Here is a 26,812-nt window from a genome sequence, read left to right as displayed (position 1 = left end):
GCCTCCAAGATTGTGGTAGAAGAATCACCTATGGCTGGAAAAGAGAAAAAAAAACAGGTGCTCCAATATAATGTCCATATAGAGTGTGTGGGTGGGTGGGTAGGTTGGTAGGTAGGGAACAAAGAAGTAAAAAAATGAATGGCAGTAAAGTAGTAGTATAGTGGCAGTGCATATGGATATGAATAGAAATCTGCTGTCAAACTACTTTTGACAGCTGATATCTGATGAGAAAATGCACAAAGTGTCCTTTTTCCCTTATGAGACAAAGATACATCGATACACAAATACTTAATAAAACTGTCAGTCACATGCTACATGTTTCGTTTGCAGAGTTCCAGACCGACTGACTGGATATACTCTGCCAGTAAATCAAAACGCAGGTATTATTATCAGCCTGGGAGCGTCAATGTTTTTGGGTGGGGAAAAAAAAGCAGCCACACATAAATTCGAGTAGTTTTGCCAAACTGTGGTGTGTGAGAACGCTTTCAACTTCGGACCTTTGATGAAGAATACAAAAGCTGATAGCAATTCTTCAAAACACAGAGGTTTCGGCTCTTTTTTTTTTGTGGGGAACACCAACTGAAATGAATTCATGCCATGTTCTTTCTTGGTAGTAAATTGTCTTGAATAAGTATAAAAGTGCCCATAGAGAAAAAGAAAAGAAAAAGAAAAGGAGAGAGCGGGGGATTAGTACTCACATAAGTCCAGGCGAGTGACCGTTCCATGTAAAGGGTTTTGTAATAAAAAATAAAAGATGACATAATGACCTTGCGTTGCCAAGTCTGCAGCTTTGTCGCCTGCATTGTAACCACCCTCGCCAGACACACACACACACACACACATTTCGGAATTATGAAACCTATGGCTGTTTAACTTAAATCAAATAAAAAAAAAAATAGGCCCTTAGCTAATCAAAAATGCGAAGCAGGATAATGTTATATTCGTTCATGCTACGGTGCTGTAAATTTCCTGCCTCTATTTGGTCCAAAGGTATCGATCCGTTTGCTATAAGAGCAGCTCTGACAGTCGTACTAGGATATATCAATGCACTTGTTTCCATAGTAACGGCTAATTCACAGACGTTATTTGTATAGCAGGTGCTTCAAATAAAATGGTTAATAATACATTTTTTTTTTTTTTTAAATGTGTTGTTATTTAACAAAAGAAAACATTTACGCATTGGTATAAAGATGCTTTCATTAAGGGAAGGTTTACTTAACATTTATGGAAGTCTTTCCAGTGTGAAGACCTGCTGAGAACATCAGGTTTCTGCAGTCTAGAACATAAAATATAACCAGGCAGTGCCTGCTAAAAGACCGGAAACACGAGGCAAATTGGACAAAACTGGACAAAAAATAAATTAAAGAAAATTCTACAGTCAAACATGGAGGTAAAAGCTTAATGGTCTGCGGTTGTTTTGGAGCATGGGAAGGTTAGAAAAGGAATACTGAACATGGCAACCATTCCATACTTTTTTAGTCCGTTTAACTACACACGAAGCATCGTGTCTCCCCACGGACCATTATTACTGACGCACCACCCACTAAACTCTGAAGTGCCTTGCACAGGTAAATAAAAAAAAAAAATAAAAATGGAGGAACACTGGAAAAACAGGGGGAGAAAAATTATATGGAAGCCCATCTTGCAGTGTCACCCCTCTGTAGTGCCTGAAAACTTTACACATTGAAAATTAAATGGGCTACAATGGATAGAATCACAGGGTATCAAACTGAACCTCCGATCCCCTCGAGAAAACTCTAACAATCAGCTCCGAAGGAGACGGAACAAGACAGATGAAGCAGAAGAGCCTCGTTCATACACCAACAGCTTCAAACTTCAGGCCCACAACATGGTAACTGGTGGATGCACCAGACATGTCAGATGTTTACAAGAAATAAACTCGGAATTGCTCGGAAAAAAATATTTTCATAGGATTCAGGCCAAAAAAACCAACAAAAACGTTTCCAAAGTTTAGGATCATTTCAAATTAAAACATAAAGAAAACATCATACAGTTAGGTGAACTGTAATGAATAGACATTCGGTGTCACCTTGATGAAGCTGGGGCTCCCTTTTGAGTCTGGTTCCTCTTAAGGTTTCTTCCTCATGCCACGTCTTGCCACAGTTGCCACGTACATATTCTGCTATGAACTGAATTATCTCTGTTACCATGTCCTGAAAAAATGTAACTTCCTACTGTACTGTTCATGTGAAGAAGCGAACTGCCATAATGCCTTGCTGCCATGAATCCTTGCTGCCTATCACGCCTTGATGTCCTAGAAGGCGGTATTTAAACCTCAGAAGTAGAGCCAGGCATACGCTAAAGGGCGCGAACCTCAAACGTGCACTCGTAGTCCTGGAGCAAACATTCTGCCGCGACACCGTAAATAAAATATTGAGTCAAAACTTGTGTTTGAACAGCTCTTTCATACTGTGCCAGGGAGTTCTGGTGCCATTTTTCACAGACGCGTTGGATTATGGGATCGAAAAACATACATGAAACTACATTAAGGAGTCACGCATTTGAGCATCCGATCCAAACATTTAAAACCCGTCTCTGAATCAGCACGTTTCAGGTCCATCGTGCACCCCCTCTTCATTCGCATGCTCTTATTCTAATCCTCACTTACACTTCTCACTTATCACCAGCTTCACTTACTCGAACCTTTACTTATTCCCACCCTCTTTTCCTTTCTTGAAAGCTCTTTAAACCAAACGCTAATAAACAGTCGGGGAGTGCAAACAGCTCGGCGAGCGGAGGAAAAGGCACGGCGTGTTAAAGAGGCAATGGACCACATTCACTGGGTTTGTAACAATACCAAGATACGGAGTGTTTCGCTCGGGATTCGAACAAGCTGGCGGAAAATGTTTAAGGACCGGACGAAATGAAAAAGGGTTTCATTTGCGCCGGAATCACCTTGCAGGCTAGCGCTTCCTCTGGCAGACCTGAAGGCAATGTGCCTTTACAAATCTCCTTCGAATTCCAGCAAATTTCGGCTTCCTCGAAAACACCGGAAATCGTCAAAGTCGGCTTGAAGCGCTCGCCTCATCCTGGCTTTATCTCCTCAACTTTCATTTTATTTCGAGCGAAATAACTCCATTGGTACTCCTTTATGTTTGAGCCATGGAAAATGTATTCTGCATTTTTGATGGAATAACGACAACCATTATCAGGCTGCTATTACAGTTAACAATGAATAGTGCAGATTGCTGAATAGTATTATTTTTTTTAAATTCCATCTTCGATTGAAATGTAAATGAAACTGGGACAAAGGAACAAGACCTACGCGTGGTTCAAGGGTAAAACTGATCTTTTATCCTCAAGAATTAGAAAAAACGGCAAAGAAACGGTATGTCCATCTGCTAAGCAAACAAAAAACCACTCTGGTAAAAAAATAAAAATAAATAGTAACCAGACCGACAATGATCTCATTTACACAGCATTTGAGGGTTAAGGGTCTCGCTCGGGAGCCCAGCAGGGGCAGCTTGGCATTTGAACTCATGACCTTTTGTTCAGAAGTCTAATGAGCTCCCACTTTCAACAGTCTTCTAAAAAGTCCAAAAGAGTCACACAATGCAGGATTATGAAGCCTAACTAAGCACCACAACCAGAAGTCATGAAAGTACTCCCACTCCCAGGACTCCATCCACCTGCCTCCCAATCAACTTTTCCATTCTGCTTTTCCCAGAACTGCCCCAATTTGAGACCTTTTGCCCTTTAGAGATTTATCTGCGCTATACGATCGACACCATCTCTGCCTTCTGACTAAAAAGACTCTCACTTCCTTTCTGCTGTTCATAAGAGGAGCGATCAAAACTTTAAATGACTTCCGTGGTACGAAGTACACCTTGGAACCAACCCCCAAACACACACACACACGGTTGACATGGACACTTCCTTTTCACACCCTGAATAGCGCTCGTCCTCTTATCTCTGACGGGCCATGCTTGCCTCTGTGGTAGTTCTGCCTCTGCTCTTGAGGTTGTACAGTTGCCACTTTGATACAAGCCCAATCTGTGCACTAATGCACACACCCTGATTAGGGCTTATCCTCGAAGAAGGCTCTCGAGAAAGAGCATTGGCCTTATTGATCTTTGGAAGAGGAGTCCATGATGCTAATTGGCCAGTGTGAAGGTCCTGCTGGATGCTGAGCACAGATTGGGGTGGTGGAAGATAAAGAATGAAAAATTGCCTTTTTCCTTTAGGTAAGAGGTGTAGTTTATTTAGAGTTGTTCAAGAGGCATGTGTTTTGTGTTTTGTGTGTGTGTGCACAATTGTGTACATTTAGAAGAAGTGAGAAATTCATTCAAATCCCTCGCAGTCTGGGACGCATGGGGACACAAATGCAGAGACATCAAATCGAAGGTAAACAAATTAATTAGGCTTAACAGTTGGGCTTGGTAGAGTACACACCCGAGTAGAGGAATAAATGTGTTGTTTACACTCTAACAGGGCCTGATAGCCTCCCATGGCATTTGTAAAAAATACGGACAAAAACATACAGATCATTCGCTAAAAGAGGGATCACTGCGGGACCCCGTGTCGAAGCCCGAGATTTGCAGCTCCGGCACAAGCTCCAGCCAGTTCATGCAAAGAACAGGGATAATCAACCGTTTGCTCCATCATGTGTTGTGGTATTTGATACCTAGGCCAAGCTAGGCCAATCAGGATGGTGCTTTTAGCATTGGATATTGCGATATTGCAAAAAATCTAGATGTAGCTGGAAACGCTTAATAAGCCAATCGCAGGTGATAGCAGCCAAAGAAAAGGTCTCTGGGGAAGGAAGAGGAACCGCGCTCATAAGGAAGCCTATTATCTTCTTATTGCAGCAGATAGGGAGATTATAAAGCATTACATAGTTCTATTTGCAGCATTAGCTAGACGCCGTTATGCGCAACAACTAACAATTACAATGGTCCTATAGACAACCAAGCAGTTTAGGACGTTTTGGAGACAAGGTGAAGGAGACGCGATTGAGATGGTTTGGACATGTGCAGAGGAGGGACATGGGGTATATCGGTAGGAGAATGATAAGGATGGAGCCGCCAGGAAGGAGGAAAAGTGGAAGGCCAAGGAGGAGGTTTATGGATGTTGTGAGGGAAGACATGCATGTGGTTGGTGTGAAGGAGGAAGATGTAGAGGAATGGGGGGTATGGAGACGGATGATCCCTAATGGGAGAAGCCTGAAAGAAGAAAATCTAGACAACCAAGCAGTTGAAGGGTAAAGGCCTTGCTCAAGGGCTTGGTAGTGCTGGAATTTGAGTTCACAACGTTACAAAGAAAAGTCAAACCTCTTAACCATTGAACTACACACGCCGTTTGCTTCACGTGTTACACATCCGGGACTGAACGTTTCAAGCGAAACAATGTTTTCAGTGTGAGCAGATTGTGAATGAAACATGCTGAATGAAAATTCTACAGATAAATCAAAACCGGGCACACACACAAACTTACTTGACCTCTCGCAGGAAACAACAGCAATAAATGATGATATAAGTGAAATCCATTGTGTTGAAGGTGAATCCCTGTGCAACAAAACGATACAGTTTTAACAGCAGCCCGTGCTGTAATGAGCCTGTAGGGGAAAGAGGGGGCTAAAACGCTGCTTGACTTCCATCTAAAGCATCCCCCCACCCAAGCAGTGTGTAATTTGGCTTTTATATGCCTATTTCTACCCCAGGGTGATGCCTAGTCTACAAAGTATTGCCGCTTGCTGTAGTCAGGCTGCTCTCATCAGCACAAAAAAGAGCCCCATGCTTCAGAAAAGTGGCAAGTTTGAGGCATAGAAAAGTGGCTTCTCTCTGAGAATTGGCTTTGTAGAAGAGAATGTGCCGGTGGAGAGGAAAGCTCATTTCACTGAAGATCTGCTCCACATGCAGAAAGGTAGACAGCGAAACTGGAAAGAGGTAGAACGAGAAATAGATGAAGGGATAGAGTGGGCAAGAGACCATTTAAATGTGCCAGGTTCAAGCATATTTAAATATACTATCTTCAGCAAATCCAATATCTGCCACATTCGAATAAAGTGCCTTCTCCTGGGTCATTTTTTTTTCTTCTTCAGGATAAGATCTATTGGGGCAATATTCGTCGCCACGGAGAGAAGGAACCCGCTTCATTCCATGAATGAATTGAAATCTGCCCTGTAAACATCATCTCCTTAAATACACATAAACCTGCACACACACATGCGCACACACACACATACCCTTCTGGTCTCACAGTGGTTATGAATTCCTTTTTCTTTTCAAAGAAAACCAAACCTGATACAGCAGGTGGAATCTGAAAAAAACTGTGCTATATCACACTGGTTAATCCAGCTGAAAGGGAATTGTTGAAACAGCGAGGGGTGTGTGTATAAAGCGAAAATACTGGACCAAGACGTTAAATTCAAACCTTACGGATTTACTCACGAGCATGACTTCCTGAATTACGATACCGACATTCAAACGCATTTCATCCATGGACAAATTTCTTCTCCTTTCTTTCACTGCCATCAGACAAATTCTCACCTTATATAAAACACATACACACACACACACACACAAAAAAAAAATTACGACTATTATTGGCAGGAAATTATTTTGGCAAGAACAGGCAACGCTGAATCTGATGTATTATTAAAAGCGAATGAAAAACATAATCGTTCACAGATTACAGCTATCAAGAAATCTGCTAATAAATAATCAGACAGTCATCAGCTTGCAATAAATCTTCTCAATTAAAGCTTATACCAAATAATCTCTCTTCATAAGCCGAAATACAATGAAACCATTAAACCATGTTCACTCGCCTGGGCTGACTGGACACTACACAGACAAACTGTTACATTTATTTCATTTACATTTGCAGCATTAAGCAGATGCCATTATCCAAAAGTGCTTTGAGTCTCCATCAATGAATAAATCTACACTCGCACTCTAGATTACAATTTAAGATTACAATTTGGGCTACATCAACACTAATCTGGATAAATTTGAAAACCGGGTTGTTGTCTTAACAATTGTTTTCAATCGTTCCCTGAATGTTGCTCATCTGCACCGACACGTCTGAAAACGATTTGAGCAAAATGTCCGCCGATCCGACCTGCGTCATTTCCGTCGCCCGTCGTTTTGTTTACTTTCCGGCTTTTTAAAACCTTGCGGCAACGGACCGACAGCGAGGTGGAGTCGTTGCCGCAAGTATCGCAGGAGTACAGTGTTGCAAAAGCGAGCGAGAATATAGACCGGGAGGGGTGCCAAAACAAATGCGATAAAATATCGGAACGATTCGAATAACGCCATCCTGCTGATGGCGCTGCTTACCCTCGAAGTCAGGGCGTTTTCGTTGACTAAACAATGCGTCTCAATGTGGATGGAAGGCCAAAACTGTTTTCAAACCAAACTGTATTTGTGTGGACATATCTTTGGAGGCACACGGTTGGATAGGATGGTTTTGGATGCTGTAGCATTAAATCTTTACACACAAGACCATCAATCAAACACCTCAATTGGAAAGTTAAGTAACCTATTGTTTCTGTCACCAATGAATGCTCTTTTCTTATATTGTTGGTGCTGATGCATTTGCTGGAACAGTCCCAGTCCAGGCTGCAAAAGTTTGTATGGATGTCCTGATTTTTAAGCAAATCTTATAGTCAAATGTCCACACACTGAGTACAGCAGTCCTTATGCTCTTTAGCAGGTAAATTTGGTTCTCTCTATGCGGCATCTGCACATGACTCTTTTGGGAAAGATAACTGAGGCAGTAAAGGGAAATATATTACCTGCAAGGCACAGGGTAGATCATTCATTACTGCAGTAGACCCTTCCATAAATTTAGAAACAAACATACTTGCTATTTACCCCCCCGGAGAATCCCCCAGCCCTCATCAGAGCAGGCAGGCACTGGGCTAGAACAGGAGTTTTTAAACAGCCAACATAACAGAAGCTTGATTTTATTATTAGTCGACGTCGGAACGAGTGAAAACGCAGAGGCTCTTATTTTTTTTTATGTGTGAAATGCAAATCTCGGTGAGAAAATAAAGTGCTGAATCAAACATGGCTGTGCACAGATGCATACGGTACTGAGGGTGGGGCAGGAAAGTGCTGCTCTTCTTCTTTATTATTTATTTAAAAAAAATTTATTTATAATCATTCATATTTTTGAACGAGTTAATTTTTTTCCACAAAGAAATCTCTGCTTTGAATGTGATTTTGAAGGGGATTGATGGGTGAATCCATGATTGGATATTGATATCCAAATATGTATGAAAATATTAATTCATTACATATATTTGATGTTTTCATATATTATTTCAGCCTCCCTGAGCACGTTCACCTGAAGGAAATTTCAGGAAGATCACATGATCATGCCCTTTTCTTCACTTCAAATCTGCCTCTGTCTCTGGATGATGTTCTCTTCATTTGTAGACCACTTTGTGCAGCTGGAGATGGTTCCACATGAACACAAATTACCGAGCAACTTGAGAACTATGAGGATGGATTTGGACTGTAATTAATATCAACAGTCTGCTACAATAGATTAGGACTGCAGTTTACATGAACATTTCTGTATTTCAGAACCCATCACCTCAACAATGCTGGCACTGCAATGGTTTGGTGCCACCCAGACGAGGATGGGTTTCCATTTTGAGGCTGGTTCCTCTCAAGGTTTTATTCATGCCACTGGTTCACTCATTTGGGACTTATATGGATGATGAAGTAAAATTTTTTTAAATCAAATTTTTTTTAACATTTCTTTGGAACAAAGTCCATTGTTAAAAATCCCTATACAAATAAAACTGAATTGAAACATGAAAAAATTTCTCTCATTCTTTCATAATTTTTAGTGCCCATGCTCTTTAACTACAGGGTCAGTTTGAAATTACACCAATGTTACCCAGATGATAGATGAAAATAATTCAAAATAATAATTTCATAGCATTAAAAATGCTAGTTAACCATAATTGCTGTAAAGGTAAAACATGGCTTTTCATTTACTGGAATCAAAGGACTATTAAAGCCCACTAGTGCTACAAAGCACAAAGGTCTAACATCTCACTTCACCTAGGGAAGTCATAAACCTGCAATTTAGCTTTTGTCAGCGAACGCTAAAATGAACCGAATCCCTAATCGCGGTGCGATATTATAAAACCCTAGCACGGAGATGACGTCTCTTCCATTCGTTTCCGTGAGGCTTAAAGAACAGGGAAGCACTTTAAAAAGCTTAGGGATCCACAACGATCGCTTCTCTCGGCACGCTCGTGACCCGCACCATTGAAATCGTGCAAACGGTCGTGTAGTGGCGGAGAATGTGAACGCTACGTGTATGAGGTGGGACGAGACCTTTGGAGTCAGCCCCAGTGCAGCAGCACTGTCTCCACAAACAATATCTACTGACAAATGAACAACATACTGTGAGATTATTAACTCGACAGAAGCCGCGCTGGGGATCGTTTACTGAAAGTTCGTGAGCGAGAACGAGATTGGCTAATTTACATGTATTAGCTCACGAATTCTTTATTACCGGTAGCTGGCACTGTTCCCTTTCACGCTCGCTCTGTAGTAAACACGCGTTAGATATCATCTTATAAAGTAAGAACATGCTGTTACCTAAGAAACCTGGAAAAAGAGAAAAAGAAAACAAATCCAGGCAGTGTTGCAGGACATCATGGCGATTCGCTCCGTTCTAATTAGACGGAAGACTGGCGCACTGGTAATTAGCGCGCTCATTAGCGCGAGATAGAAAAGAATGATCAGACAATACGAGAAAAAAAACAAAAAAAAAACAAGATGATGATTCGCTTTTTGGAAAGGACAGGACTACATCTGTCTCGTCGAATCGCAGACGACCGCACATGTAATTAGCGAGCAGGAATTGAGGTCTTGCTCGGAAACATTTTTCACCCGCCAAATGCCACTAATGAAGTTCCCCTCGAATCAGCCTATTCAGAGGTGGTCATTTATCTGAAACTATGCAGGTTGTTCCCCACAAAGAGAAACATCAACCCCCCATGCCCCGTTTGAAGTGTGGTATTATTAGAGGATGAGGACAGACGGTTTAACGGCCATTAATACAAACGAGGGACAATGGTGGATTAATGATGTCTTTTAATGGAATCACAAAAGCCAGGGATGTAAGGGTTACAGAAGTGCACAATCACAATGGGAATAATTACTGAATTGTCTGTAAGTAAACAGAGAGAGAGAGAGAGAGAGAGAGAGAGAGAGAGAGAGAGAGAGAGAGATTAGTCATGTATTGTAACACAGCATGTGTGTTGGTCTGGGAAACCTTTATATATATTTTTTCAGAATTTCCCCCAAATTGAAATGCACTATATTGTATAAACCCTCTGCAGATATAATACTCTCCACTCTTCTGGGAAGATGTTCAACTAGATTTTGGAGTGTTTGTAAAGTCAGGAACCGTGGGGTTCCCTTGTGGTCTAGTGGTTAGGATGCGGCGCTGTCACCGCTGCGGCCCGGGTTTGATCCCCGGTCAGGGAACCAACCCCAGCCATTAGGGTTGCACAAGCCTTAGTGCCTGTCCCAAGCCTGGATAAATGGGGAGGGTTGCGTTAGGAAGGGCATCCAGCGTAAAAACATGTGCCAAATCAAACATGCGGATGGTCCGCTGTGGAGACCCCTAATGGGAGAAGCCGAAAGAAAGTTTTGTAAAGTCAGGAACCGATGCACAGTGAAGAGGCCTGGGGTGCGGTCAGTGTTCCAGTGTTCATCATGTTCAACTGGGGTTGAGGTCAGAGCTTTATAGGAGGCCATTCAAGATCTTCCACTCCAACTCATGTACACTATCTGGATGGAGCTGACTTTCTGCACAGAGGCATGGCCATTCTGAAACAAATTTGGGTCTCCTCGTTCGAATAAAAGTAAAAATGTCATTCCACCACATGCTAAAAACGTTCTATAAAATTGTGTTCCTCCAACTTTGTAGTAACAGTTTGGGGAAGACCCACATATGGCCGGTAAAGTTGGTCATTCCAACACTTACTGTGTATTTTTCAAAAGATTTTAACATCTGATTATGCCCCTAAAAAGGCATAAATCACCCTGCTTACCATATTAACCTACTGTCTTTGTAGAGAAGCAATATTACCACTAAATAAAACAAAAAAGTGAGGTTTACAAAAGAAAATCTCAGCGTCTCCTATATCAGTATCTGTCTAGACGTTTACTAGATGTAAGAATGAATCATTAAAGAAAAAAAAAACTGTCAAGATAGACTTGCACAGCACAGTGCACTTTATATTTTTATACCACACCGTACCGCACACGGACACTTTACACCTCACCCTACCGCACACGGACACTTTACACCACACCATACCGCACACAGACACTTAATGGACACTTTACACCTCACCCTACCGCACACGGACACTTAATGACACTTTACACCACACCCTACCGCACACGGACACTTTACACCACACCCTACCGCACATGGACACTTTATGGACACTTTACACCACACCATACCGCACACGGACACTTTATGGACACTTTACACCTCACCCTACCGCACACAAACACTTTACACCACACCCTACCGCACACGGACACTTTATGGACACTTTACACCACACCCTACCGCACACGGACACGTTAAACCACACCATACTGCACACGGACACCTTACACCTCACCCTACCGCACACGGACACTTTATGGATACTTTACACCACACCCTACCGCACAGGAACACTTTACACCACACCATACCGCACACAGACACTTTATTGACACTTTACACCACACCATACTGTACACGGGCACTTTATGGACAATCAAAAACACCTTACATTTTTCTCTTATATATATCTTAATATATTCTTATATTTTATATAGTTTTTATACTTTATTTATCTGCCTTCTTTTTCTTTGTTTCATTTTGCACCCCATTCTATTGCCGGACCGTCGTAAAAAGCATTTCACTGCATGTCGTACCCTGTATGTATGTGTATGTGATTTGATTTGATTTTAAGATAGTTAAATGCAGAAAAGTCAAAACTTTTAAACAATCCAAGTTGTTTAGTAAAACCTTAAGGTTTTCTCAGCTGTTCCAGTACAGGGGCATTCGAGGAATTTTCCAGGTTACCACATGTAGAAGTTGTCACTAAATCTGAAAACTATTCTCTCGCTCTATTTTTTTTTTTTTAAAGCCACGCTTGCTTTTCTTTTATCCAACTTGATGCCTGGCAGTCTGGAGGTTTCTGTGTAATACTGAGTGAGCGGTGACGATGTCCCTCTCAGGAGATTGAGCGTAATAGACGGCTTCAAGGCAGATCAGAGACGGAGAAGCGCGACAGGGATGAAGGACTTCAAGCGAGTGGCTTGCAATTTCGAACAAAATCATAAACCCGAATCCCAAACTGTTTCCCGTATTAATGCGGTGAAGGAGTGAAACGAAACGGGGGTGTTTCGAGAGATTTTTTTAGGATCGCAATCGAATGCTGGCAAAATCTAGCACCAGGTTCAGTTTGTGTGTTTGTGTGTGTGTGTGTGTGTTATTCAGAAGTTGCTCAAATCCTTAAAACTATTATTTTTTTTTTTTAGTTTCCAAAAGAAGCATACGATGTATACACTGTAATTTTCGACAGCGATTTAATCACCACTTTGATTGTTTTGTCATTCAATTAGCAGGAGAAGGAAGAACATTCTCGGTATAATTGGTAAACAGGATTGTGAGGAACGCTGCGCTGGTGCCGGCTTTTAATTGCACGTTGAGAACAAGGTGAACTATTCAGAGCGGTGCAATTGTTACTGAAAAGCAATTTTCCTTCAATTGCCATGGACAGAGATTGTTCTGGAGGAGGGTCCAGGGCTTTGAAGATAGAAGCAGGGAAAAAAAAAGAAAACCAGTGAGTTTGCTCCCCGTGAAAGAAAAAAAAGAAACAGGCAAGTTTGAAAGTAGCCATTAGTGTCATCCTTTCAGACTGATGATATGGAAGTGAAAGTTAATGACTGGAATTACTAAGGAAGCACTTCTAAAAGTTTTTTAGAGTAAATTCTGGTGGGAAAAAAATGTATTATTAAACTGCGGTATTTTTTAAATAACAGATAAACTCAGGATGCCTTATGGTAGATACATAAGATTGCATTTGTTTTTATATATCGGATGTACTGTATTAGGCAGAAAGTTCTGGAAGATTTTCTAGAAGCAGAAAAATGAACTCAAGTTTAAGGAGAAACTTTGACGAGAGCCAAATTGTGATGGTTTACACCAGCGGTCCCGGACCGGATTAATGTCAGACGATATTTTCACGGACCGGCCTTTAAGGTGTGGCGGATAAATAAAATGACAAATAACAAAATAAAATGATACGACGCATAAAAAAAATTTATCCACTGTTGTTTTTTGTTCATTTTACTAGTTTTGGGTTTAGGTTCCCTGGTGGTCTAGTGGTTAGGATGCGGCGCTCTCACCGCTGATCCCCGGTCAGGGAACCGACCCCAGCCATTAGGGTTGCACGAGCCTTAGTGCCGGTCCCAAGCCCATATAAATGGGGAGGGTTGCGTTAGGAAGGGCATCCAACGTAAAAACGTGCCAAATCAAACATGCGGAGGATCCGCTGTGGCGACCCCTAATAGGTGAAGCCAAAAGAAAGGTTTTTTTTACTAGTTTTTGGGTTTGAATTTAGCAGTAATGTATTATGTGTTAGCGGCCGGAGCAGCCCCTTTAAGAAGGTAATGGATGGAGTTAAGACATGTGACCAAGGCATCATGACATGCATCAAGAGTGAGTCATAGACAGATGTGGCGGAGAGAATCCGGTAACTTTCTGTGTGGCCCGGTACCAATTGACCCACGGACCAACGGGGTTGGGGACCACTGGTTTAGACAACCAGGTCAAAGCAGCTCTTGTATGCAGTGGTTCTCCAAAACAGTCCATGAAAGGACAAGCGCTGAACCCAGCAACAGAGTCATGGTTGCTCTGGGCTCATTGATGTGCATTGGGAGCAAAGGCTAAACTATCTGGTCCATTCCCACGGAAAAGCTGCACTGTCAGAACACATAATGCATCACAGCTTGCTGTGTATGAGGCTTTGTAGCTGCAGACTTATACAGAGTGCTTATACTGACTCCTGTCCACTGCTGAACGTGCTTAAAATGCAGTCCAGTCTCACGGCATTTTCCGATATAGTCACAACTATTGTCTCTTGATTTGTGTTTATAGACACTGAGGATGACATTCTATGTATTGTATTTCAATAGTTTTCTTTCTGCCACTGGATACCACAGATGTGGTATTTTTTTTTTCTCGTTTGTTATTGATTTTTTTTTAATCTTCAAGCACTACCACTCAACATTTAAGCAGGAGATGTTATCCTCGTTTTTATCGCTTTATATTCGGTAATACTCTATTAATAGTAGTAATACTCTCCTCGCTATAATAATCTATCGTCAGTTGTTCCTTCCAGTCAAAATACAGTTAATATATTCTCCCGGCTTCATTAAGGACACTGTGTAGTTGTGAATGACTGAAATCCAGGCTATCTTTTTTTTTTTTTTTTTTTTGCATCATTGTACATTCCAGTCTTACCTCGTGTTGACATTTTGGCATTGCTGCACTTACATCTCAGTGGACGGTGTTGTGCTTTCGATCCATACAGAACACAGGCTTTGCCTAGAGATGAATAATACCGAGGACCCCTAGCATCACAGTAATGTAAATTCCACACTGTTCATTTCATATGTGTTACATTAACACAATCAAGGACCGCTATACCGCAACCCTTCACCTTGGACTTTTTCCGGATCGTTGCACTGCCTCATTTATAGTATTATTAGCCGGTTCTTACCCTGTCGAGTCAAGTCGGGTCAAGAAGTCATTTCAACCATATATAGCTGACGCAGTACACAGTGAAATGAGACGAGAACCCTGGTTCTACCTAAAACAACAAAGAGCTACAACACATAACATAAAGCTACATAACAGAGCACAGAGCTAAGGACTAAAGTAAGTGTCCTCACAATGTGCAGGTTTTGAAAGTATTCTATCCATGAACCAAACAAATCTACAGCACCAGTCAATAAACATGGCTCTAAGCTCATAATGAGCAAAACTGAAGACTCATTTCCTTTATACTTCGTTCCCAGCCTCGAGGTGAGGGAAGCGCAATACACCGATCATCTTCACATCAGCAACCGTCATGCTTTCGCTGTAATCAGAATCGTACTTTATTAATGTGAGCACATTTTAGAGATAAGTGAAGCAGGAAGCTCAAGTCACTCAAAATCAAGACCAACCTTTTGTTCAATACTTTAGTATTCACAAACAGGACTCAAGTCCTGAGTATTGTGTCGCAGTTTTGGACACCAAAACCCAAATGATACGATATAAATTATAACAATTAACCAAACATACAGTGAAACAGTCACCGAATGCTGTCCGGCTAGCCGGCTAGCTGTCTGACTAATCACATGTGGCTCTTTTATTCCTCTGCTGCGGCTCCCTGTGGCTTTTGAAAATAAGTATTTCATTAAAATGTATTTTGTTTTAGTCCGTTAGTTTTTTACATGTAATTCTAAGTTGGAAGATTATGGTGATCTTGTAACATTAAAAACAAAACGTGTTTCATTTTTCGTCGCTCGAAATAAGCGTCAAACACGCCAATGTGCGACAACCACCGAGTACGTGATTTATTGAGCCTTTTCGTCCCCTGGTAGGCCAACCATGGACAAACCCAAAAAATATTATGTTTGAGGTTCAGGAGCAAAAATCGCATTAAACAGGTACAATTTTTTATTATTCAGCAAATATATATGTCACATTGTTCAGTGAAATTTTTACCTCAAGTTTGGCTTTTTTATTACGAAGAGGACTCGTATAGACGCTATTTTATTTGAAAGTAACCTTCAACCCAGCGTCTTTTAATTCGGAGTTCAAAATGTTTTTGTTGCATGTTTTCTCTGTAGCAGTTCAGGGATTTCATAAATGCAACACACTATAGCTTCTTTATACATAGCATAAAGGTAAAAAAAATAAACATATATTCAATGTTTTCTTCATTTTAGATGTTAAAAAAGATCTCCCAGTGTTTTCTTTCCTGTGGAAATACGGTCCAAATGGCTCTTTGAGTGTTTAAGTTTGCTAGCAAATGCTAGCTTATGTGTGTATCCAAACATATCCTACATTAACTTTATGTATTTTAACTTTGTTTCTCCAAAAAAAAAATGACATAAAGCTGATCAAAAAACTGCTAACTAACTTGTTAATATGTCCCGAAATGAATTCGATCTGTTATGTTGTGTTGGTTTTTGTTCAGGTCTCCTGAGGCGAGCGGGAAGTGCTGCTTCCCTTGCGTTTAAAAATCCTACAGTTTACTTGACAGAGATTAATCTTGTGTTTAATCAGATGTTTCATCAGGCTTGATGTATGACCTGACTTTACAACTACAAGGCTAGGCATTTATTGCACCGGGAACTGTGTACAGCTGGACTCTCTATGACATGTTTACACACTCTATAAGTCATTTGACTATTTTAGGGCTTTATTTTTTGTCATATTTTCAAAAAAATCTAACATAGGCCCCGTACTCTGTAGTACTGTTTTAGAAGGTGTGCGGAAAACATAATAAATAATCAACTTTCGCTAATCCCGAAGTTTTATTTTATACCGGCGCAATTGGCCCACGATTGCATTTTCTCCATGAAATAAACACGTTTTTCTTTTTGTTTAAAGTAACATTTAATGATGTGGAATGATCGTGTTAGCACAGCGGATAAAAAGAGTCGTCCCTCAATACCTTTTTCATCCCTCTCTATTAAGGTTAATAAGGCAAAACACACCACTTGTCATGTTATAGGGAATTCTGAAGTGTTTCCCGTGTTTAGAAAACGCAATAAAAAAAATCGATAAATAATAGACGCCTTCTCGAGGAAAACTTCGCATCGATAATCATCTGTTATACGAGTAGCGGCCACCATTCAAATGCCTGTTTAAGCTGTAAAAGAGTAAAAACGCATTAATAGAAAGCTTGCAGCTGGAACCTCTGTCAGAGCTGTTGCTATAAAAGAAACTCAGCGACACATTCCCGCCAATCAGAGACTAGCATTCAGAAGCTGCACTGATACGGACCAAAAAAGGGCTCTGAGGACATTCCAGGCTTTTCTACCCATTACAACCCCATGTGTCCTGTGTTTATTTTTCACCTCCATTAGCCCTCACCCATGCAGAGCTTTTCAATCAGCATCTTGGTTTGTTTTCGCTTTGTTTAATGCGCCTCCCGATCACGCAGCAAGCTGTTTTAGAACCCGTGCAGCAGAAACAAATTAAGAAATGACACAATTAACGCTCACCGGGCTACAAGCCTTCAATCAGGTAATGACATGTTATTTTTTTTTAACAATGTCTGTGCTGGGTGAGACCACAGTCATCGAGCAGACCTTCTTTCCTCCTCTCCTCTTTCGCTCTGAGAAGAGAGAGAAGTTGGCCCCTTTGTTCGTACTCACGACCAGATTAGCTGGTGGCAATTAACTCTGCGCTGATTAAAAGAGATTACCCAACATGGATCTTCCACAGGAAAGCAAAAGGAAGCCCGAGGAAAACAACTAAGCAGGAGAAGTGATCGAGAAATGGGATATATAGAGCATATTTCAAAATCTAAAGCCTAAAGTGGTGCCATGGGGTGCCAATATATAAGATCGTTCACAAAAAAAACGCATGCAGACCCCATTCCATTAAAAACAGCATCCGAGTTCTAGTCGTGCGAGTGACAAACGAGGAGACCGTGTCCGAATCCTGCGTTATGAAATATGCAATAGCGGGAATACGCGGTTAGCCTCCAAGCTGCCGTAACAACCGCCTAAATAACCAGTAAGGAGCTGTCTAATTAAAACAATCTTGCACTAACTAATAGATGATTAAGCCACAGTGTTGTGGAATTTTTTACATCTAATGCTCAGAAGGTGTTGATTCGTCTCCTAAAACAGCAGCTCTCAGGGTTATATCCATGCGTCCAGTCTAATATCATAATCGTATCGTGACGTGTTCATCATTAGGTATAAACATATGAATTGTATTAAGATACTAGGTATTTCTATCAAGCTGCTTTGGGACAATGTCCCTGGTTGGAGGCACTATACAAAATAAATTGAATGAATTGAATACAAGCCTGATAAAAAATAAATAAATCGGATTCAAAATATGCTGTTATTTATTGAATATGCAAAAAAAAACAGCTTTGATTTAGCATTTACAGTATATCCATATTATATTGGCGGTAATTCATGAACACCACATAATAAGAGTATTTAATGTTTGAGCAACTACATTTAGTATCAGTTTGCTACACTTTTGGGCCCTTGAGTAAGGCCCTTAACTCTCTGTGCTCCAGGGGCGCTGTATCATGGCTGTGCTCTGACCCCAACTTCCAAGCAAGCTGTGATATGCGAAGAACAAATTTCACTGTGCTGTAATGTTTATGTGACAAATAAAGGCTTATTAAGCATCTAGCAGCTTAAGGGCCTTACTTGGGGGCCCAGGAATTGCAAATTAGTGTGGCTTGGATTTGAACACACGACCTTTAATTCCAAAGTTTAATGCTTTTACCACTAAGCTACCACCTCCCACAAGTAATATTATTATTATGATATATTATCGTAACCTCCGCTCTTCTGGGAAGATGTTCCACCAGATTTTATAGTGTGTTTGTGGAGATTTGTGCTCATTCAGCCACAAAGGTGTTGTGAGGTAGGTGAGGCCTGGGGTGTGGTCAGCGAAATCAGTGCTCCAGCGCAAACCACTTAAGATCTTCCCTCTCAAACCATGTAAATCATGGAGCCTGCTTTGTGCACAGGGGGATTGTCAGGCTGGAACAGGTTTGGGTCTCCTAGTTCAAGTTAATAAAAAATACATACAAAGACATCCAATACTATTGTGTGCCTCCAGCAACAAGCCTGAGTACAGCCTGAGCAAGAACCACATATGGTTGGAAAAGTCAAGCGTCCCAGTACATTTTTATTCACATAGTATTTGATTTATAACAGTTTTTCTACATTCTTCAAGAGAGTCTTACTGAAAATGAACAAGCTGCATTTAGCTGCATAGTGCATTTCATTTCCACAACAACACATGTACCTACAAACAGTTAAAACGTAGCATCTGTCTGTCATATAATTGAGTCTGCAGTGATAGTGAAAAACACACAAAAACATGAAAGAAAAACACAAACAAGGCAAACCATGACATGTAGGAAAAAAAGGACTACAACAACCAGGTAAGACAAATGTAATACAATGAGTATAATGGCTAATTACTAGTGCTTATTAACCTAAGAAACAGGAAACCGGTGTGCATGAAGCGTCATGACGTGACAGACATGAAAGTGGAGCGTCTGCTGGGAAACATGCGCATAATCATGATGCGGTTTTTACTGCTGCATCATCGAGAGCCCTGCGATCGAGCACCTTCACCATCACCCTACTGAACACTACACTGTTAGAGCACTGTAAAAAACACTGTATATAACTTCTGTACAATTATACATACATCTTATTGTTATCCCCCCTCATTCTCCACACATATTGTGCCGCACATACATCTGCACTACTATTTTATTTAGGTGTATCTATATACACTTTACTGTATATCCTGCCTACTATTTTACATTTATATATATATATATATATATATATATATATATATATATATATATTTAAAATAACATGCTTCTGGTAGATGCTAAACTGCATTTCGTTGCTGTGTACCTGTACTATCTATCTATCTGTCTGTCTGTCTGTCTGTCTGTCTGTCTGTCTGTATGGCTGGCTGGCTGGCTGGCTGGCTGGCTGGCTATCTGTATGTCTGGCTGTATGTCTGTCTGTATGGCTGTATGTCTGTATGGCTGTCTGTCTGTCTGTCTGTATGGCTGTATGGCTGGCTGGCTGGCTGGCTGGCTGTCTGGCTGGCTATCTGTATGTCTGTCTGCCTGTCTGTCTGGCTGTGGTACAAGAGAAATATTGGTGAAACATATTTATTAATTCGGTAACTTCCTGCCAGGTCGCATCACACCACCACATTTATTTCTATAACAGCATGCTGCAAGTGTTTATTTCTTATATAAGTCATTGTACCTTATTTTTTTTTATTTATATATACATATATACTATGATTATTGCAATTCTAGCAGGTTTCATGCGGGCGCCTCGCACACCCGGGTCAGGAGGGTATTATAATTGTTGTTATTTATAGTCCGTTCTGACTGGCCCATTTAAAAGTCTGCGGTTCAAAGTTTTCCAGTCCCAAAAAGTAGAGAGAGAGAGAGAGAGAAAAAGAGAGAGAGAAGCAAAAAAAATGTTTTAGTATGAACTTCTAACGCCGCCGCTTTAATGAGCTGTGTGCAGTGTTCTGCTTTCGGAAGTCTGGTTGGAGATAAAAGTGTGAGAATAGGGGAGGGGGGGAAAAAAAAGGAGAAGCAAAAAAAAAAAAAAAAACTAGGTCAGCACTGCAGTCGATTCCAATACACCAGAAATCTACTTAAACCATAACTCCCTAACAGCATTAGGGCTACAGCTCAGAAGCCATTAGGCAAAGTCACACTTCTGCGTTAAAAAAAACACTCCTCAAATTCGACAACCTTCAAAACTCTCCGAAAACGCACGCTTGTTTTTTCTTTCGGGGCGCCAGACGTGGATTATTATGCGGAAGGAAAAACCGTTAACACCGTATATACTGTTTATACACTTACGACACGTTCGCTCAGCTATCTGAGTGCATTTAGCCTGAACCATCAACTCAAATGTGTTTGTATGCATTTGCATGAGAGTCAAACATCTCCCAGGTCTTCAATTTCGATGAAATCTATTGACTATAGGGTTCGGATTTACGTTTATCCATATCAAATCGTTCACCAAGCCCTCATGCAATGTCTAAGGGGGTGCACTCCTAACAAGAACAACAAGTGCTTCATGATAGAATAAAGCTGATGAGTCATGTGAAGTGCACCGAAAATACATCATAGCCACTTGGGGTGTATAGCTTTCGCTACGGTGCACATGTGTACTGAATGCAATGCTTGTTTTACATGAGCAACACAGTTTAAATCTGGCTTGAACCGTCCAGGAAACGCGATTTGTACTGCGCATGTGCGAAAACCCTGCGTTTCATGTACCGCTTCTGCAAATGGAGGGAGTGAATGAATGAATGAATGTATGAATGAATGATGGAGGAATGCATGAAGTTGGAAATGGATAAATAAAAAGTGTATTGCATTCATTTGATTTATCTGATTGAATTTTTATATCTTTTATATTAACGATATTAATAAGAATAAAAAAAAACTGGCAACTGTATGTTTTGCATCCGAACCGTGACTCAAAAACCGAGGTACGCACCGAACCGTGAATTTTGTGTACCGATACATCCATAATACCAACTTATAATGATTATATAAGCATAATATAACATTAAGGAGTATTGGATTGTTTGTATGGAGTGTCATTTTTTTTTTCTTCCTGTGTTTGTGTGGGTTTGCTAAGGGGTTTCCTCCAATATCTTGTGAACATGGCAGTGGGTGGTTTGGCAATTGTAATTTGCCAAAGTGTGAATGTGTGTGTGTGTGTGTGTGTGTTTAGGGAGGGTGTGTACTGGGATGTACTATGATTTCCAGTGTTCCTGGGAGACTCCAGACCGACTATAACCCTAATGAGGATAAAACGGTAACTAAAAATTCATCTGACTCGTCCTTTGAGTTAAAACAGCATCACGCTAAACTGGAGTGCATTCATTTTATCTAAGGACATCAGCTGGTGGGTTGTTTAAGAAAAAAAAAAGACAGAATCATGATTTTTTACTTAACGTGGTCAATTACTTAAAAAAAAAATACAAAGCAAAAAATGTGGAAAACAAATGGAAAAAAAAGCGAAAACGTTCATGTGTAACGAAATGTGTAATGAAACCCTGCTCGATCTAACAGTTGTTATGTAATGTGGACAAGGGCTGCAGATTTCTTTGCATATTTATATCCAGCGATCCACATTCTGTAAATATATAATGAAGTGATGAAGGCTTGATACATATTCATGAAGGCATGTCCTAGGAGGACTTGGAATACCAAATAACATCCATCGTTACCCTAACAAACGGAGATGAGAACCAAGAGACTGGTTTAAATAAATAAATAAAAGGACCTGCTACAATTCGCTGAGCGTTAGTTGGCATAGCTGCGTTCTGTGTTTGGTACAAAAAAAAAAAAAAAACCCTGGCATTTGACAGCACAGACTTTTGCCATGAACCGTGTCTGCTGGGAGTGAGTGCGAGGGTCCGCCTCCCATAATTGGGACAGTAATGGAAAGAGAGAGCGTCAAGTAAAAAAAATCATACTGTACATGACAAGGTTAACCAGATTACAGGTGTGACCTACAGACACGGCCATTAACTCACTGATGACAGAATTCATCATACATCACTTCCATAATGAGGGCCTCTTAACACAATCAACTAAACCTCTCTTTATGTTTAATTACTGATGAAGGGTTGCAGACGAGAGCTTATTTGCCGAACTTTATTCAAGCAGACAGTTGTGCTTAGAGTGCAGTACGCCGGAGGGACAAAAGTATTGGGACATCTGACTTTTTCAGCCATATGTGGTTCAACACTGAACCACAAACTCACAATTGTATAAGATGCATTTGGTTGCATGACATTTTTTTCTTCACTTGAATCAAACATGTGGTGTACATCTGATTTAAAATATTCGAGTTGTGATTTTTATGGATATATACCGTAATTCCAGGCTATTAAGCGCATACAAATATAAGCCGCACCCACTGAATTTGACAAAGATTTTTATTTTGAACATAAATAAGCTGTACCTGTCTATAAGCCGCACCTGTCTATAAGCCGCACTGTGTAAAGTTCATTAGTTTTAATGTAGGAACCTGTGGCTTATAGACAGGTGCGGCTTATTTATGTTCAAAATAAAAATATTTGTAAAATTCAGTGGGTGTGGCTTATATTTGGGTGTGCTTAATAGTCGGGAAATTACGGTAAATAGCTTATGCTGACTCAAAATTGCCTGAAGACAGATGTTCTAGATGTCCATTACTAATTCAAACTGAAATTCTGGCCTGTCCATGCCCCGAAAATAGACACTCTTTTTATTCTGTATAATATTTTGTATGCATTTTTTACATAAAAAATTAGAAGAAACAATAGATGCTCCCATATATTGTGCGAATCAGTAAAAGGCCACTTTCTTTCTAAATAGTTGAAATGTCTGGGCTTTGCTGGTCTTGTGTTCGCTCGCCCAGTCTTGAAATGGAGCCTGTGACAATTTGCTCATCGAGGAGATAATAACTTAATTCGAAAGTATCCAGAAAATATTGAACATCAGGGAGGACAATTACCCTCTCGGTGTGCATGTTCTCCCCCAAAATAGAGGGACAACCGAAATGTGCTCATTTAAAATCGTCGCTTCGGCGTAACCTTCAGGTGAAAGCCATTAATGGAAAATATTTTCCCTTCACAACTGCTGATTACTCCTAACAAACCAGAAGCAATTCGAAGTTGCTCATAGCAGTGAAGCAGTTTGTGTGTGTGTGTGTGTGTGTGTGTGTTTGTGTGTGTGTATATTTGTGTGTGCATGTGTGATTAGGTGGTCAAAAGACAACTGAGAGAAAGACAGGAAATAAAAGGGAAAAAATAATACAAACAATTACCAGGAACCTTCGCTTCCTGAGCTGGTGTCACTAAATGAGATGGAATCTGTTCTTTAAAGAGCAGTTTGGTTCCCACATGTTCTCTGAACCCCCTATTCAAGCATGCAAAACCAACAATTATCGCTCCCCATTTTGGACTCTTCACTATAATTTCGCTCGGAGAGAAAAAAATCACTGGCTGCACTGGGCGCCACACAATGGGCCGAACGCTCTTTCCTGTGAGCGCGTAAGTCATGTGGTGGTGTCCTGACATGGCTTAAAAACATCCTGCCACTCAAAGAGTCAAACGTATACAGCGTACACTACGATGCCGGAAAAAAACAAACCGCAAGTCAAATGATACTGTATATAACTATATTGATATAGTGGTATAATATAACTATATAGAGACTACAAATACAGTAAAATACAATAAAAAGTACAAATACTCCGTTACTGTGCTTAACTAGATTATAATAGTATCGATTTCAGCCCATCAACATATTTCCTGTCATTGCGTGGCTTTTTTTAATCGACCACTGGGGTTTCGTTGCCTGGCTAAACTTAACCGAAATATATTTGTAATCAGTAAACATCTGTTTTATTGATCTGCTGTGATTTACACAATTAACCCTCTGGGGGAGTCGACAAATGCGCCATTGCGTTTTGTGGCATTTTTGCTCATAATCAATCAATAAATCAATCAATTAATCTTTATTTATATAGCACCTAACATCCTAGGTGCTAAACAAAGTGCAAAAGGCAATGTGCGAAATAATGATAACATTTGAATGAACATAAAAGTAGTAAAATATACAATATCATAAAAGAAAGAGGTTAAAACAGAAGAGAAATAAAATAAACATTAAAACACAGGCACACCCTCTACTACACAACAAAGGCGAATGCCCTTTGGAGTGTAGGGTCTACTTTTATTTGTATACACTCATGATAACAACAAAATGCTGTGCTTTTTAAAAATAAAGAAAACAGACAGGGGGCGCTCTCTGCCGTCTCTGTCGTCTCTCTTCGCAAACGCGTAAAAATAAAACCTGAAACTCGGTAAATACATGAACCAGTTCACACTTTTAGAAATTTAAAAGCGATAAAGTTTCTCAGGTATCACCTCGTTAACCGTCCGTGTGGAAACATAGCAAAGTTCCCAATTGGTATCCTGATGATTTACGTCATTTGAACTGCCATAATTACTTTAAAACATTTACAAGAATATGTATTTTTTTAACAATGTATTAAGTTGCGGGTAAATATTTTAATCGATTGGCAGCCTTAATATTAATATGATCATCCAGTTACCAGTGTGACACTAAAACAGGCAGTAGTAATGGCAACTTTTACAAGTACATGTCAGAGCCCAAACTTCTTGACACCTCTGCTGTACACACACACACATACGCTGACAATTTGCACATTTAATTGCTTCTTTATTTTTCTATCTTTTTTAAATTGCCACTCTGGCGCATATTGTATTTATTTATATGCTACAATTTTTTAATTGCATTGTTTTTTCTCTCCCCTACTACTGTTTGTGTAACCTGCTGCTGCTGTAATGCCATAATTTCCCTCACAGGATCAATAAAGTATATCTAAGTCTAAGTCTAGTTTAACTAGATATGATGTAAAAACCTTGGCCAATTATGCGCAATAATTTGAAGTGCAATGATAATAATTGTTACATGAGCAATAACTTGCGTAACTATCATTATCATCATTGCAGTCTGACATTTCTGCCATCTGTTTCTCTTCTGCCACAAATTTCATTTCCTGCTGCTACACAGTTCTTTTCACTTAATATATAACGTAATGTGCATTGATATGCATTTCCATTTAGTTTAGTTTAAGCGTTACTTTAATTTTACTGTGAGCAACCCAACAATTTACCAATGGAATCAATGCATTTTTATCAATAAACCTGATTCTGATGAGTCGGCCAGAAATTTCATCTCGTACGTACGCCAGGCAACAATCGATGCATAAAAGTACTGGGACACCATTTTTTTTCCACCCGTATGTGATCTTTCCTTAAACTCTTACCAAAAGTTGGACACACTTGTATAATAATACAATTGTATATTATGGCTTAGAATGTATTAACATTAAATTCTCCATTTATTAAAATAAGACCCAAATTTCAGCCCACAATCAATTTTTTAAACACTACATAAAGCACTGAGCGAAAGGTGCAGGCTATTTGTTGGTACCTCGAATCCTGAAGACTACAAAAGGGGGCAGGGCTTTCTCTTACAGGGTGGAGCTTTCTCTCATTAGCGTTTGGGACTCAGACAGTTTATATCTAGGTTGAAAATGGAAAATATTTTTTAGTCAAGCTTTTGTGATTGTTGTTTTTTTTAGGAAAAAAGAGCAGATTTAAAGGGTCTGAGGGAACTGAGATGTTTAGATGCCGCCCCCTCACGCTCACATGTTCGCTCAGGTTTGTTGATGATGGAATGGTTGGCCTCTTTTTATCCCATGGTGCTGTTATATCTGTGTTACCGTCTGCCTTCCTTTTTTTATTTATGCTTCCGTGGCTTTTCTTGCTGGAGGCTCATGATCACATCAGACAGTGTCCTTAAAAATTACATGATGATAAGCATACTAATTCATCTGTTGCCCTCTATCCCTCTCTCTTTTCTCTGTCTCTGTCAAGCTAGACATGCTACAACTGTCACACCAGTGATTTGGACCCCTTCTGCTCCCCAGACCTGACTGATCCAATCTGACACCCCTGATGGAGTTCTTATTAATTGGAAACCACTTGCTGCTGCTGAGGATAGCTCCACATGGACAGCTGAAAAACACTTGAGATTTCAGTTGATGGTTCCACTTAGCGCCAGGAAGATGCTGGGGATTGCAAGTGGCGTGAACAGTTTTGCACTCAAGTCGCCATCAGTAAACAGTTGATAACTTCAAACAAAATCGACTTCCTCAGCGTGTTTCTTCTCAACGTTAACGCCCCTTGGCTCGCTCAATTGAGACCTAATAGGGATTAATGTATAATTGTATTTGTTTTATTCTCTCGATTTATTGGTGAATAAAATCCTTTAGTAATGACACACTTATTCAAAACACCACACAAATACAATTGAATTGAATCGAAATTAAATTCAGGTGTGGCCGATGTTGTGCCCGATGTTTTTTTATTGCACCTCGCCCACTTTTTC

General features: G+C 40.2%; 1 protein-coding gene and 1 non-coding gene across 2 annotated transcripts in view; one reads left to right on the top strand and one right to left on the bottom strand.

Moving 5' to 3' along the window:
* Positions 1–26,812, bottom strand: part of LOC124379808 (interleukin-1 receptor accessory protein-like 1-B) — a 322,414-nt gene that overhangs the window by 95,344 nt on the left and 200,258 nt on the right. The window lies entirely within an intron of this gene.
* Positions 10,410–10,481, top strand: trnad-guc. Its single transcript has one exon. It is a non-coding gene; the product is annotated as a tRNA-Asp (tRNA).

The sequence above is a fragment of the Silurus meridionalis genome, chromosome 26, assembly GCF_014805685.1.
Source record: "Silurus meridionalis isolate SWU-2019-XX chromosome 26, ASM1480568v1, whole genome shotgun sequence".
Taxonomy (NCBI): domain Eukaryota; kingdom Metazoa; phylum Chordata; class Actinopteri; order Siluriformes; family Siluridae; genus Silurus; species Silurus meridionalis.
Note: the sequence above shows the minus strand (reverse complement) of the source record. Positions and strands in the feature narration are given on the sequence as shown.